Raw genomic sequence first — 17,049 nt, 5'->3', positions numbered from 1 at the left:
GCCGCCCTGTGGACACTGAATCACCGAAATCCTTCTAAAGGCAGCTTGATGAGGTTCTTGGATCAATACAGTGCTAGAAACCAAAAGAGCAAGAGTTTCTTCCTCTTTGACATCTTTTGGAGACTCAGCTGTATTTCCAATTGTTTAGCATTATACAGAGGACCAATGTGGAGATGACCTGCTATTTTAATGTGTAATTTAAATGGTAAAATATAATATTTGGAAACAGTTTGGGATTTTTATATAATAAAAATAATAGGCAATTACAGTGGTTAGCATTGCTACCTCGTAGTGCTGGGGCTCTGAGTTCAATTCCAGATCTGTGGTATCTGTATCCCAAAACATTATGGTAGGTTAATTAGCTTCTGGGAAAATTAGCCCTGGTGTAACTGTGTGGGTTTTTGTGTCTGTCTGCCCTGCAATAGGCTGGCATCCTGTGTAGAGTGTATCCTGCCTTGAACCCTTTGCTTGCTGAGATAGGCTCTTGCTCCCCTGCACCCCTGAATTGGAAGAAGCAGTTATTAAATGGATGGATGGATAAAAATAATATAAGAAATCTCCGTGTCTTGATTCAGCTTCTTTAAGGAACAATTAGCTCCACTGCAATAAATCCTCAAAGGCACTGCATATCAACCCAGCAGTGTTCTTCTGAATGCACACTGAACCCAGACGTGCAGCAGTACAGCAAGCAAGACTTCAGGATTCCACAGGTCCAGGTACAAAAGGCCACAACCTGTGCTTGCCACACCTAATTATATTGGGAGGTAAAATTTATATCATAATTAGATATTTATTACACCTCCTTTGCCTACCTGGAAATGTAGTTTCCTCCTGGAAGCAGAGTAGAGGAAAGGCCAGCACTATAGGGCTATAGTGGGTAGGAATGTTTAAAAAAATCTTGGCCCAATATACACTACTTCTATGACACAATTGTGTACACAATGTACTATTCAGGATAATTAAGAACCTTATAAACCAAATTAAAATCAAAAGCAGCATAATAAGAAACAGCTGGTGAACAGATATGACATCAATTGTGTCAATGTCAGAAATGTATAAAACTTCTAAGGCACAAGAGATGCAAATATTGAAATAAATAAGAAAAATGAAGGAAATGAAAGCATATGAAAACCTACCACAAAGTTATAGACAACCATAGTAGGTGTATGAATTGGCCCTAACTTGTTAGTAGGACACGGAGACTAAAATATTAAGACGGAAAAACAACTGGAAGATTGAAGAAAACAAAACTTTAACTTTAACAAAAATGAAAAGCTTTAAATAACACCATATCAAACACTTAAAGAAAATATGCAGAAACATTAAAATGATTGCTGATTCCAAAAAGCAAAAGGGCAACGAAAAATAATGCTACATTATGCTTACTAAGTAGAAACAATTGTTGTTAAACTTACAGCATAAAAAAATAAACTCCATAAAACTGTAAAATACTTTTGATTCCCAAAATGTGAGCAGAGTGTAACATTTCAATTTATTTGACCCTTCAAAACAAATCACAATAAAATCTTACACCATTCTGAAGGCAGCGTTCAAAAGCTCATTTTTATTTTTATATTTATTCCATAAACATTATTACAAAACTCAGCAAGTTACCAATATTACATTATCACCATACAGGCTTGATCACAAATATTTAAAACCTTTGCAACGATTACAACAAAAACAAAATAATACTAGAATAATTTACATGAAAATCTATAAAACAGCAAAGAGTTCACAAATTTGTTTTTTTTTCCATTCTTTTTCTTTTTTTATTACACGATAGCACTACACTCTCACAAGATCGGTCTTATTACAAAACTTCCAACAAAAATTGTATTGATTTTTTTTTGTCGTTTGTATTTTGGTTTTTAAAACCAGAAACTTGTCATTATACATCCTTTTACTGGCCCTTTGAGGCTCAAAAAAGGGTTCCCACACGCACACTCACAAATACTTCACAGCACTTTCTAAGAAAAATATACACTTACAAAATATGTTACAAATTGGCACACTGAAAAATATACAAGATTTTGTAAGATGTCAAGAGTTCATTAGGAATCCCTCTGGAAACAACTCTAGACAATATTTATAAAGCTCAATTTTTTTAACGAAAAAGGCAAAAGTAATCCCAATTAATGTCAAAAACATGGTGTAAGTACATCAAACATAACATGACATTATATTGTACATTCTTAAAAAGGGCACAGAGAGTATTGTTTTTGATGTGTTTTGTTTTTGTCTCTGGGAAAAGTGCTTTTCTCTAGCACCATTAAGAAGCAGCAGCCCAACAGTGGTACATGTTACAAAAGTTCGCCTTGGAAAAGTACATTCAGTTTACAGGAGGAGTCAGAAGAAAAGCAGCCCATGGTCAGCAGTGCAGACAGGTCCCTGCCGCATCAGCTGTTGGATTTTCCCGGTCTCAGTTTAAGCCAGCTGGAATGGTAAATAAGGAGAAACATTAAACCTTTCATGATGTACCACATAAAACTTGCTCATCATGAAGCAGAGATGCGTTTTATGCTCTCCTTGTGTTCACACGGATTTCCTCCCACAGCCCAAAAACGGCTCTGGTGCGAGTGTGTGCTCTGCGATGGACTGTACCATACCAACCCCACTGGGTGAAGATCTCAAGGCCATCTTAAGACATGCTGGAGAGACTCTAGCTTATGAGTGTCTAGAATGTCTTGTGGATGAAAACAGATGTGGTTTTCCCTATTTGATATGCTTTTGCCACAGTCCTGACCAAGACAAGTGGACTGAAGATGGATGGATACTGTAGATGGATGGAAGACAAAATGAAGGCAAATTTGTTTTGAAAAAATGTACAACTATACCAGCAACTAGGGGTCAAGAGAACCACCTGGAGTGCCACTATGAAATAAGTACACAGGTTTGTGTGAAAGGACTGTGAAAGGAAAAAAATCTCAAAGATATTTCAAGTAGAACTGTAATTTCTACCAACAAAACTAGATATAGTATCTGTTTAATGTATAATGATAAAGATCTGTAATTGAATCTCTGCTTTCTGGTGTCCAAATAGTTACTAAAACGCAGACCATAGTGCTAGAATACAGATGAATACTAAGAAAAATATTCACTGTCTTGGTAGAATGCCCTAGTCCTGGAAGGCTATAGTGAATCTCTAAACATCACCACCTCTTTAACACCTGAGAACAATGCTGAATCCGTTCAGTTTAACAGGAAATTGCTTATAATTCATTATACAAAGAGCTCAGTGGGAATGATAAACAGAAGACCGTGTGACCCTAGAGGCCCAGTGTTAAGATGGTATTTGGCATCCTGCAATTCCCAGGAACACCGATGTCTGCAGTTAAATTTTAGTGCTTTAATGCATTGTAAATCAGTTCTTAATCAGGATGGAGTGCATAATTGCAGACATACAGAGGCAGCAGGTAGCGAGTGTCCGATACATTTACTATTATTTAAAAGGTTGGATTTATAACTTGTACAACTGTTTTGCACAAAGGACTTATTTGTTCAATTTCTGAGAATGAGAGAATAAGTCAGACTGTCTGCTAGTGTACTAGGGTGCATTCCCTTGTATTACCAAGGTCTCAGGTTTAGACCACAATATTTTATTTATGGTAATGATTTTGACATCTGAGAGATTCAGAGATGTTATGTCTTTTCATATTTTGCATGAATAAATGGCAAATAAATGGTTTTCAAAGAATATGCAATTTTTTAGTACACTTAATGTACCCATTTAACCACTTAAACAGGTAGTGGTTTTCAGATTTCAGCCAATTACTTACACAGTTACCACAGATCAAAACTGAAGAATCTTTACATTTTTGAAAGAATTTTGACAATACCCAGACACAAAACATTTTATTAGATACCTATGATGGCCAATCTTGCATCAGGGGTGTTCTGAAATAATAGATATTGCAGGTTTTGAACTAATTTGAGAATTGCAGTAGTATGACTCCAAATATAAAGCCCAACATTTTATAGAATTCAGACATTATGCTCACAAAACCAAAATCTCATACTGTATTTCATTTCATTTAGCTACGTTATAAGATTAGAAATGAAGCAGAGGGATAATGCCAAGGAAATTGTACAGTGCCTTTCAAATGTTTCAGACACTTGCAGTTTTCACATTTTGTTCTTTTTAAAGCTAGTAGCACTAGATGCTTCGAAGTGGCAATTAATATTTGTTATATATACAACCTAGACCACACATTCAAAGTAAAAAAAAGAAAACGATAATATGAAAGAAAAATGGAAAGGTCATGATTATATAAGTATTCAAACACATTGCTGTGCCAAATCTACATTAATTTAAGAGCACAGAATTGCCTTAACAAACCACACAATTAGTAGAATGGCCTCAAGTGCAATAATAGGTGTTCATATTTTTTCACAATATATACACTGGTCTCTGCAAGGTTCCTTAGTCAGGTAGTGAATTTCAAGCAAGAATTCAACCTTGCTCATAAAGAAGAAGGACCTTTAAAAACAAATCAGAGATTAGGCTGCAGAGAAACACAGATCAGGAGAAAGATCTAAAAAAAAAAACGTTCTTTTTGAACACTATGAATGTAATCATTAAGACGTGGAATGAGTATCATACCACTCAGAAACTGCCAAGATCTGTCTGTCCCTCCTACTGTAACTCAACAGTCGGGCAAGGAAGAAACTGGTTATGGATTAATGGCAATAATGGGCCAATGGTGACTACAGAATACAGAGTTAAATGGCTGAAATGGGAGAAAATGTCCATGAGTCGGCAATATTCAAATCACTGCATAAAGCTGGCCTGTAAAAAAAACCCTCTCAAATCCCACATAGGGTTTGCAATAAACATTGAAGTGATACTGCAAATAAGTGAAAAAAGACTTTGTGGTCAGGCAAGACAAACTTTCAAGGGATGAAGTGGGAGGAAATGTGTATGATTCAAAGCAGGCCTGTATAGCAGAGTGGCAGGAAGGAAGCCATTACTGAAAAAATACATCTTAAATACTGGATGAAGTTTGGAAAAGGTTATTTAAGTGACACTGCAGATGTGGCAAAATTGCAGCATTTTGCTCTAACTGCAAAGTGTTACCTCTGCTGCAAACCCAACACAGTACTGTACATCACTCAGTCAACACCATCCTTACTGTCAAACATGGAGGTGGCTTGGTTATGTTTCTCATCAGCAGGGACAGGGAAGCTCGTCAAGACTGACGTCAACATAGACGAGTACACTCATCCCTCATTAAATAAGCACTTTACTTACGAGTACTCACTAAAACGAGCGATACATGTACATAACCATCTATGAATTGGCTTCATTACTCTGCTCTCCGCTCCACTGATAGCTGATGTGTGGTGCACTATGGCTGCCATCACGTCGTCCAGGTGGGGCTTCACATTGGTGGTGGTGGAGGGGAGTACCCATTACCTGCAAAGCGCTTTGAGCGGAGTGTCCAGAAAAGCACTATATAACTGTAAGAAATTATTATTATTATTATTATTATTATTATTATTATTATTATTATTATAACTATTTCTGTTCTACAGTATGTTCTACAAAGTTAACTTCCTCCGCTAATATGAGCTCCAAGCGTTTCTTCTATTTTTATTTTTTGTTCCTCTCAGATGTTGTCGTCTTAACTATCTTAACAGAAACTGTAAGTATATTATACTATTAATGGTGTAGAATAATTAATATCTAATTAATAAAAATAATATTGTTTCACATATAATATACAATTAAATGTTTTATTTTGATGCACTATGTATGCACAATATCAACGTATCCAGACAGTCTGATGCCCTATATTTCTTTTACATTTATGGCTTTCTGTCTTTGCACATAATTTATTAACTAAGGTAATATTTTTTGTTTAGTCAGAAATTTTGATTAGTTCATGTCATTTTTATTGTTCATGTTTATTGTTTACTGTTTTATTGTACTGTAGAGATTATGCAAAATATTATATTATTTCTCCACTGGCATGTTGGTAAATTCTACTTGTAACATATACTAAGCAGTTTATGGTGCCAAAGTATTAGAATTGCATCACAAAAATACTAAACTCAACTTGTTTATGTCCCATTATGAGCACATGGATCGAACCAGAGACTTTTATATGTATTTTAATGAGAATTTAGTGTCATTTTTACAATTAATTGCCTACAGGCAGAAAATTTGGAACCAATTTTGCTTGTATAGCCAAAGTTGAGCGTACTTGCAAATCATAGAGGAAAACCTACTTCAGACCTAACAGGGACAAAGATTCAACTTTCAGAAGGACAAAGACAAGTTTACCCCTTGGAAATCTTCAGTTGGAGATTCAGGGTCTGAATAAGAAATTTTTATAATTATAACAATTTTATCATGTTTAAATAAGAATTAAAATATAATCAGTTTGATAATTTTTAAATATAATTTCTACTATTCTAAATATAAGTAATTTTATTACTACTAAATGGAAAACCAAAGATACTTTGCAAAACTTCTGCAAGGCACACTGTATCTTACAATAGGCCAATTTTCAAAACTTTTTTTAACCCCCCAAAAATTTTTTTTTCACTTTTGGTTGGCCTGTAGTGGCAGAGCGATACAAATGCAAATTGATTTTTAAACTTTAAAAAAAGTTTTTCTTGAAATCACATTTTAATTTTAAAGTGCATGCTTAACATTGGCATATGTCTGCAAGTGTTTAAAATACTGTAAGCTTGAATGCTCTTAGTCAAGCACTGAAGCATGAAAGGTCGGATAATTACTCTACGTTAAAGGCCGTAATTATCAAAAAAAAAGTTTAAGGACAGTGCTGGCACAGAAATTGCCACGTTTCAAATGTCGTCTCTTGTGTGAATAGAAGGGTGGACTTTTTCTTTGCTTTATATTGGGCACCTACTAGACAAGAAATATTCTGAAATTCCCTGCCATTTCTGAGGTAGCAAATACTGTATATTGTATCAAAATGAAGAGGAGAGGGAGCATCTTACTAATTTTTTTAATTATGTTTCTTGCAAGACATTTCTGTCTTTAAAAATGATCTCAAGGACTACATGACTTAAAACTACTGCTGAGAGCACTGTTCTGTAAGCGCACCAGGACTCCCTTCAGATTATGCCAATGCAGTTTTCTTATGAACCTTAAAGTTTGTATTGTTGAAGAGAAGTAAAATGTGAAATTACTCTTTTCATTTTACAAAAGGTGTTTTCCAATATACGATACAGAAATCATCACAATAAAGCCTGTTTAAGGATATTCTTTTATGGTATTTAAGATTCTGAGGTTCAGTTTTGCTTTACATATAAATATGCAAATCACAGCCTCTCCTATGAAGCACTTCAGACAACCTTGTGGCACTTACTCTAAACTCTTACAGACTGTGGTAGCCAGCTATGATTCCAGCAACAAGATAGTTCTGCTATTCAGAGGTTAAGCACATCCTTCTTTTTCAGGCACCATCTTCAATTATATGCCTGAAAGGACAGAGACTCATTTACATGCTAGGAAGGGGCCACCAAAACTCCAACAAGGATGCTGGAAAGTCTGAAGTGCAAGTATTCTAATCCTAAAGCAATTTAATCTAGATTGATCATTTTGAGAGAGCCATGTCTAGAAACCAGGAGAGCGCCTTAAATTTATATGTAAGCAACTTTGTATGGTTTAGGGCAAGCTCCCTTAGAACATATAATGCCGCATGGCATTAACCAGGATCTAGGCACACTTTTTCCCATTAATGAGCCTATTATGAAGTGCAGATAACCCTGACAAAGGTAACTATTACAAAAATAAACATGACAAATGAATATGACACAAGTATAAGTTTAGGGCTATTTGTGTTTGCAAGCCTGAGATAAGCACGATTCATCAGTAATGGATCTGGGTACTTGTTTACCTCACAAGCCACAAATGCAGACAACACACTTTCCTATGATAACCTGTCAGAACAACTAATATGGCTCTATTTTGCACAGCTCTACTCACGAGTGATTCAGTTCAGAGACTCTCTGTAAACCAATCTGTTTTCTGGTGTTAAAGAGGTCTGCACCACTCTGGGGATCAATCCAGGGTGAGACTAGTCAGTCTTGCCTTCAGCAAGTTGGAGGAAAGGATTGCAACTGTTCTGTCATTTTGCAACTGGCCTTCAAACTTACGGAAAATCAGCTCTAGTTTTGTTTCTTAGAAAAGGCAAAGAGCCATTTAAATTATTTAACAATGAATAATTTAATTATTTTCATAATTTCCAAAACGACAGGCTATTATCATTATTAAATTCAGACGTTTCTAAGTGGCCATCTTTCTAAATGGAAAATTCAGCAGCCAGAATCCTGACCAGGTCTAGTGCAAATGATCACATTACTCCAATCCTGGAGTCTTTGCACTGGCTTCCGGTCAAATTCTGTGTGGACTTTAAAATCCTCATGCTCACCTATAAGGCTCTGCATGGCTTGGCACTTCAATACCTGTCTGAACTATTATTGCCCTACTCCCCACCTCGCAACCTTTGCTCTTCTAATTATGCTCTCCTTACTGTCCCCCAAGCCCGTCTACATTGTATGGGTGACAGGGCCTTCTCCTGTTATACCCCCAAGCTCTGGAACTCTCTCCCCAAGGATATCGGAGTCACCTTCTCTAAACTCCTTCAAATCCAGACTCAAAACCCTCTTCTTTAGAAAAGCCTTTACTTAACTGGTTCCATTCTTCACCCCTCTGCTTTTCTTAGTACCACCATCCATGGTCTCTTCTATATATTAGAATTGTGTTTTATCTTGTGTATTCTTTTAATTTATTGTTGTTGTCATTCTGTAAAGCACTTTGAAAAGCCACCTTTAAAGGTGCTATATAAAATAAAGTTAATTTTTTAAAATATTTTCCTGTTTTTTCTCATATTTCTAGTTCAGCTCCCCCTGTCTTAAACCAATTTGTTTACTTTGGTGCACTCTCTGGATATAAAATAATTTGGTCAAAATACTTCCTTAAATCTTCAGATTGCATTGCTATAAAGAGGATATTGGGTGAACTTCTCTTATACTCGATATACCTTTACAGTTGCAAACCTAAGGTTCTACTTATCTAGATGGTAAGATTTTCTCTAATTTTCAGCAGACTTGTAAAGGGAATATACTTAAGCTTCTGAATTAAATGAAACAGATATGATGCATAATCTTTTTTACTGGCTAGGCTACATGGTAAGATTTTCATTACAAAAATAATTATATTCCCTCACATTCACTTATTTTTTTTCCAAGAACATCATTACCATCCATCCATTAAAAGGAATCTGCTTCTCCAGGTGGGGGCATGGTAATTTAAAGACAATTTTGGAAACATAGGTGCAACTGAGAGCAAGAGACCTGTCTCATCCTGGACAGGATGCCAGTCGATCGCAAGGTCACCGAGGAAGGAACAATTTAGAATAAAAAGTCACACATACCCAGAAAGTATTAAGGCAGTGGGATGAAACTCCCTGTTTTACTCCCGTCAAACTACTTAGAACAAATTAATGCAATTATAGTTAATTCCATTTGAAACATGTAGCCAATTGTTCAGTTGCAGACCTTACAGCACTCCAAAACCTGAGGTACCAGACTATACCTAATTTTAAAGATTCCTCTTGGGATTTCTCTTGGATATGTTTAGGACATAGCTAGATTCAAGAGCAGGAGGTATGGTGGTGTAGCTGGTAGCATTGCTGCCTCACAGCACTAGGGCTCTGGGTTCAATTTCTGGGGTGCCATCTGTTTGCTTTTCATTGTTTTTGTAAGGGTTTCTTCCCGGTACTTTCCAGTCACAGTCCAAAGACATACATTCAATTCATTAGCTTCAGTGAAAGTTGCCCTGGTGTGTCTGTGACTGTGTGTGCCCTGCGATGGACTGGCATACTATCCAGGGTGTATACTGCCTTGTGTCCGTTTCTGTCTGGGATAGGCTCCTGCTCCCCTGCAACCCTGGATAAAGTGGTTAGAAAATGAACTGATAGTATCTTCAGATTCACGGCACTATAATAAGAGCGCTTCTAAGTATTCTTGCTCCTCAACGTCAATTCCCAAATTTCTATTAACTTTCAGACATGTTCTAACTGCATCCAAAAATGTATTTCAGAAAAGTTGACTGAAGAAAGAGATAATTCTGCTTATAGAAAGAGAAATGACTAGATGACATTTTGCTACTACAAAAACTGTGACAAGGTGGTCAGATGTCATTTCTCTTATCCAGTTGTTAATCGGTCTATTTTCATTTATTTGGAACCCAAGTTCACATTGTCCTTTCATCAAAATTAAAAAAAAAAGATTGTTGGAAAAGTACAGACTAATTGAAAAAAGTAATTATTTTTAGTAGTATTTTAGCATTATCCATTTGAAATAATAACACACCATAATGTAATATCACAAAAACAAGAGAAGTATAAAAAAATACCTGGTATGTAACATTCCGGTATGTGTGTATATAACATTCAAAGGTATGTGCAACTGTAAGACTTAATGGATACAAGTATGTCTTTATACTAAGATGTCACTGTCTGTGCTCTTAAATAGGCAGTGTACATGAATAGTAATGCTTGACTTAGTCAGCTTGTACTACTTAAGTAATATTTGGAGGTGTACTGTATTTAGGATCTAGGAAATGAAATGATCAATAGATTTGGAAACATTCAGAATTTACAGATCACAATGGTTTCAAGTGGTGTGGGAGTTAAGAGAACATAGTCCATAGTTAGAAGCCCTAATAATTATAAAGAATTAATCAAATTTGTACATCAGTACAACATTTGTTATAGGATATTTTTCAGGATTACTTAATCCCTTTTACACAAAAATATATTATGACCAACTATCACTAAATGACTTGTAAACTTCCAATATTATTTTTTCTTCATTTTACATTTATGTTAAGTAACTGATTCATAAAACACTTAAAAGATTACACATTAGATGGTAACTGAGCAGGCATAACTAGGCTGAGTCCATAAAAATTCACACAGGGTGAATTTGAAAGATTCTTTCTCTAGAGAAACATCTGTGCCATTGTGTCTAAGCATTAAAGCATTTAAGCATTTAAAACAGAAATTTGCTACATAAATACACAATAAAGCTTTGGAAAATGGTTGTGAAAGGCATTTTATTTTATTTCAAAATACTTTTGGAAGATTATCTGGATGTTACCTGAAAGAAAAAAAAAATGGAGCAAAAAGAAAATGCTCTGATATGTTGTTACCTTATAAGTTCAATTTTAAAATCACTTCTCTGCACAGAAGAGTGCACCAGCCAATGTGGTATCTATAAGAGTGGTATTTACCTCCTCTTCATGGCTGACAGATAACTCAAGCTTATACTGTAGCTTAGAGTTTACTATTCGGTTATTGTATTTTGTAAACATTGTGAAATTATTTCATAATTACAGAACCAATTCCTATAAATCGATTACATTTTTTCTATTTGCATCTTTTTTTTGCCTCTTCTCTTTGTTGATTAATGTGTAAAATCTACTAAGCATGTGTGAACATCTGAAATTTGAGCTGGAAGAAGGTGGAAATACATGTAACCTATAATTTTCATGTGTACCATTGAGTGACATAGAAAATTAAGGACCCACGCACATAGATCACATAGTTTGATCACTGTTTAAGAATTAATATCTGTACATTGTTTTGTCTCTCAGTTTCAATGAATGTGAATAAACCTTGTGAAGAACAGAAGCCAGCATAAACCCTATACAGATAGCTGAAGATTTTGGAGTTCGTTATTATACAGTTCTTAAAATGGTCCATCATCATTAATAAATGAGTATTATAGACCTTTGCAGAAACTGCCAACCACAGCAAGGTCATACAGTTGTCTGCTTTAATTTGCATGATCATTTTCTGCCAACCTCAACTATCAGAATGTTGGAACACATCAGGGATAGTGTTGACTTTATCAGACATACTTGGCATGACTGACAGTCTTGACTGCAGTGTGCAATACTCCACCACACTATATAACAGGCAGCTGCAGAACATAATCTCCCTTGGTATTTTCATGTGTTTGTGGAGAGAGCACTCGTAAATTGCATTTGTAAATATTATACATTTCTTTTAGAAGTAAGCATATATCTATTCAATAATTATTAAAAATAGTGTTATACTTGTGATGTGATGACAGAAACATTGAAAGAACATCATTCAGTTCTTCTTTATGTTGAAAGGATCAATCTTAACTCTTTTCTACATTTTCTCCCATACACAATAGTTCTCATTCACTAAACAATGTTGTGTTCTGCACATCGTACATGATCTTAACACAAGTTGAGGACACCTTCAGTATTCATCAACAGTAGCTTTTCACACTAGCATATCACGTGCAACATGGCACGGAGAAGAATTACTGTGGTTCCATGTTTGAGTAATTTACATACTATATAATTAATAATGTTCATGTTTGTGAATGCATAACACATTGCCATTACAAAAAACCACCCAAGGTGATGTGCAACATGCAAACAGTTTTCACCATAGGTACTAAATTTAGTGTAAGCCTCAGCATGAAATAATAGTAAAGACCATTGAAAAAAATACTTTTCTTAAATTCATGATAGAACAAAGCTGGAGATGGTACTGTCACAGAAGTAGAAGAGGACCATGAAGAAGTGAAGAACAGCAAATCACCAAAAGATCAGCAAATTTCCATTATATATTTTATCCTTCAGGTGCCTCTCTGCGTGTACTGTCTGTTACAGACAGGTAGAGGACAAAAAACTGAAACACCTGGGTAAATGAGGGACCCCAAGTTTATTGAAAGCAAAGGATTCCACACAGGTGTGGATCATGAATTAAGTAAATACCATTCCAGCACTGTAAGAGTAAGAGTCATGCATAAAAATGTTTGTCTATAATAAGGGCTAGAATAGCTACAAGAGGAGATCTCTGTGACTTTGAAAGAGTGGGGATTGTTGGGGTGCATTTGGCAGGAGCTTGAGTGACTAAGGCAGTTCAACTGGTTGATGTTTCATGTGCAACAGTGTCTAAGGTGATATAAGCAAGGAACTTCGAGGGAAAGACATGATCGGCAAAATTCAACAGTTGGCGCATACGCCAGGATTGTGACATCCATGAACTAACATCGCAACAGCGATGAATTGACTGCAAATCGAAACCTGGGGCAGGAGCAGCAAGTCATCAAAACTGCAGAGAACTTATAGTGCGGGATACCATAGTCAGGTTTGCTCATCAAATATGCATGACCTGGCAATATGCAATGCGGATTTGTGAGTACAGTGGTGCAAAAAACACAGGCAATGTACTTCCAAGCATTCGAGAGATATGATACGGTCATATGAATCCTTCTTCACCATGTTCTCGAAAAATGGATGAGTACATTTGGTGCCAAATTAAAGAACTCTACAGCCCTGAGTGCTTGTTTCTAACAGTGATGGGTTCTGGTAGTTCCATGTTTGGGGTACATTTTCCTGGGATGGCATACTGTAAGTGTACTAATTCTCTTAGAAGGCAAGGTCAAAACTAATCTTTATTTAATGGCATGGAGTGATCATCTTTACTCCACGTTACAGCATTTCTTTCCTCCCAGGAGGAGTGTCTTCCAGGATAACAATGTCTCCACTCATACAGCACATGTGGGCCTTCTCCATTGCGAGATATGAACCCAATAGAGTGCTTATAGGATATTCTGGTTTCTGGATTTTCGGCATTACATAAACTTCCATATTGTTTTAAATCTACCAAAAAATGAACATGTAAATTGTAAATAATGTAAATTGAAAACATAATTGTAAGAAACAATTATGACATGTCTTGAATATTTTTTAAGAGTGTACATGTAGCCTATATTGTAAACCGTTGATGTAAAAAAATATGCACCAGAATGTTGTAGCTTGTTCCCATATAGCTAAGTGAAAGCCGTGCAAGATTTTAGCTCGGAGACGTGATGACATCACAGCTCGAGCGAAGGGGCAGATGTCAGATCAGTTGGCAAGAGACAGTGAGAAGGTAAAGTTTTACATCAGGAATTAATAGATATTGATAAATCTGCAATGCTATCGAGATGCTTAATTTTGATAGTTGTACTCATTGTGCTTTAGTCTGCTTTGCTATTTATAGTAAAGACGCCAACGGAGACCATGGGTGAACCATAACAGTGACAATCCTGACAGTTCTGTAATTTTAAATTACACTCACATTTGGTAGACACATTTTTACAAAAAGTAAAATAAAAAATATGATGTCTATTACCAATTATTACTAGTGACTCACTGACATAAGTTCTATGTAATTTGAGCCTAACTATATTATAATTTATAATGTATGCACAAAATTTCAAAATATAGTATGTAAGAATTTACAAAAAAAGTAAAAATTAATACACCAGTACAGGTTCCTTTTTTTGCACCAAAGAGAAAGGTAATGCACAGTGTCGAGACCAACCAGATATATTTCATATATTGTGATGTCCCGGGAGGTGTAATCATAGAGGGGTGCTATCTATATGCCCACCTTCTGGAATTTTGCGACACGTACAACCATACGAAGATGCCGACCTCCAATTGGAGCATGGCAATTAAACATCTGAGATGGAAACGAGGCTCAGCTGTTACAGGTTATGCCACGTACAAACCCTGTTGGTAGAAGGTAAGGGGGCGTGGTAGATGTCAGTTATGACGGATGACTGGGAAGCGTGGTACAACTCAGAAGCACGGAGCATGAACATATTTTATTCTTCTCCCTAATTCAAACAGAAGCCATGGAATTGGAGGACTTCCACCCAGGAAGGAAGACTGAGGGTGAGAAAGCCGAACACAAGAAAAACTAAACTGAAACTGAAAAGCCCCTAAAAGATGAATAAACTCCTTTAACTAAAAAAAAAACCTGTGTTGTGGAAATCCTGTCTCGACATATCCAGTTTCGCTACTTGTCCATACCCCAGGACATCACAATATATAAAATAACACTGTCCCTAGATGTATTGGGAATGAAGTAAAAGCAAACTGTTTAGGTTAAGCTAGAGTTTCATCAAAGCTTTGCAATGATTATCCTACTGTACATGTCTAACAGCTTTGTTCAGTGAAACGTTCATATAACATTAGCAAATAAACATGTACTCTTGATAAAGATCATAGCAAACTGATGAAGCAACTAAAGAAAGAAGTCAGCATATCAGCCAGCAGCAGCAACACCTGGACCATGTGGTAGGCTAATTCTTTGTGTAGCTGAAAAATGTAACTGTTAGTAATTGTTTAATTGACATCTGTCTCTGTCATCTTGAAAAAACAGTACAAGGACAAATTGAAATAGAATGCGATATGATATTAAGGCTTGATGTTAAAACATAAAGAACAAGAACATAATGGGAAATGTACATATGTTTAAAAAGAAGAAGAATTATTAATTAAATCATTGTAATTGTATCCTTCTGTTGAAGATATTTGCAAAAAACATATTGAGGGACCAGTGCAGCCACAGAATAAATCCAAAAACACCCCAGGGAGGAAAAAAGAGGAACTTCAATCAAGCATGATACCCGACATACATGGCTTGAATACTCACAGTCCAAAAATGCCACATACTGCTTTGCATGCAGACATTTTGCCTTTCCTATATCCCAGCCTCTGTGTTTGCATCATTGTGTGGATACACAAATTGGAAGAAAGCTTATGCTTAAAGATGGGGGATTTTGCTTGCATTCCACATTTGAATACCACATAAACGCAATGTTCACTTTGAGAGAGTATAAGAGCAACACATCGGTGTTAGACCTAACAGATGACAGCCACAGGAAAATGATCTTTGAGAATCATCGGTGCATCAAAGCTGAAGCTGAAGTCGTGCTTTTAACTGCAACTCAGAATACAGCTCAGAAAGGTCACAATGAGTCAGAACAGTCAGAACGGAAGACATTTTTTAGAACTTTTGCAACTAGTTGGTAAACCCAACCCACTGGTTAAGAAAAAAAAATGACCCAGACTTTGATAAGTCAATTAGTGCATTTCAAAATTAAATTCTGCCATGTTTAGCAGAAACATTGAGAACAGAGGTTATAAGTGGGGTTAAAGAGAATGAACACTTTGCTGTGACAGTGGATGAAACAAGAAAAAGGAAGAAATGTCTCATGTTCTTCAAATTACTGTAATGATGGAATACGTGAAGGCTTCCTAAAAATCCAAATGGCAGACCATTTACTGTAGATGCTGCAGGATTGACCTGGCTGTTTAGAAAGATATGAGTTGGACTACAAGGAATAAGTTGTTGGTAAAGGATCCAAGATCCTTAAACTTATATAACACTTTCCTGGACACTCCACTCAAAGCACTTTCCAGGTAATGGGGACTCCCATCCACCACCACCAATGTGCAGCATCCAGCTGGATGATGCGACAGCAGCCATTGTGCGCCAGTACACTCACCACGCACGAGCTATCAGTGAATGATGAAGCCAATTCACAAATGCAGATTCTTAGGAGGCCATGATTGGTAAAGTTCAATGGGAAATTTGGCCAGGACGCTGGGGTAACACCCCTACTTTTCTCGAGAAACTCCCTGGGATTATTAATGACCACAGAGAGTCAGGAACTCGGATTTACATCTCATCCGGAGGACAGTGCCTTTTTACAGTATAGTGTCCCCCTCACTATGGCTGCTGGCAAGGGTATGATGGAACATCCTTTTGGAGTAGAAAACATTCTGGTTTGGAAATGAGAGTCAAAGCAGTAGCCAAACCTGCAATTAAAGTCAATTGTAATGGACATTGTCTAAAGCTGGGTACTTGTTGAGTTTGTGAAATCTGTGCCACAGGTTGCATGTTTTTTCTCCTTACTGGAGAAACTGAATGTCTGGCTGTTATGTTCAACATTAGTGGCTTGAAGTGCAACATGAAATGTTTGGAGGCATGCCAAGGCAGTTCCAAAGGCTAAGTACACAAGGTAGGGCCTGCGGGTATTTAGCCTGCAGAAACCTTAAGGTTGTCAGCTGTCATTAGGGTGCAGGAGACAATTTGTGATGAAAACAGTTCTGATAGAGGTGTAGAAGCTAGGGTTTTACCTTTTTTTAGGCTTCTTGCATTATTCAAGAAAGCTGATGCAAAAGTT

At 36.4% G+C, this 17,049-nt stretch overlaps 1 protein-coding gene across 6 annotated transcripts in view; it reads right to left on the bottom strand.

Moving 5' to 3' along the window:
- Window positions 1-1,544: 1,544 nt before the first annotated feature.
- nexmifb (neurite extension and migration factor b) overlaps window positions 1,545-17,049 on the bottom strand; it is a 173,427-nt gene continuing 157,922 nt past the window's right edge. For all 6 annotated transcript variants that reach the window (XM_088649008.1, XM_088649010.1, XM_088649013.1 and 3 more), the window contains one exon: window positions 1,545-2,436. The gene's annotated coding sequence lies outside the window, so the exon portion shown is untranslated. The remainder of the gene's footprint in view (window positions 2,437-17,049) is intronic.

Source organism: Lepisosteus platostomus, chromosome 10 (assembly GCF_059453375.1).
Source record: "Lepisosteus platostomus isolate fLepPlt1 chromosome 10, fLepPlt1.hap1, whole genome shotgun sequence".
NCBI lineage: Eukaryota > Metazoa > Chordata > Actinopteri > Semionotiformes > Lepisosteidae > Lepisosteus > Lepisosteus platostomus.
Note: the sequence above shows the minus strand (reverse complement) of the source record. Positions and strands in the feature narration are given on the sequence as shown.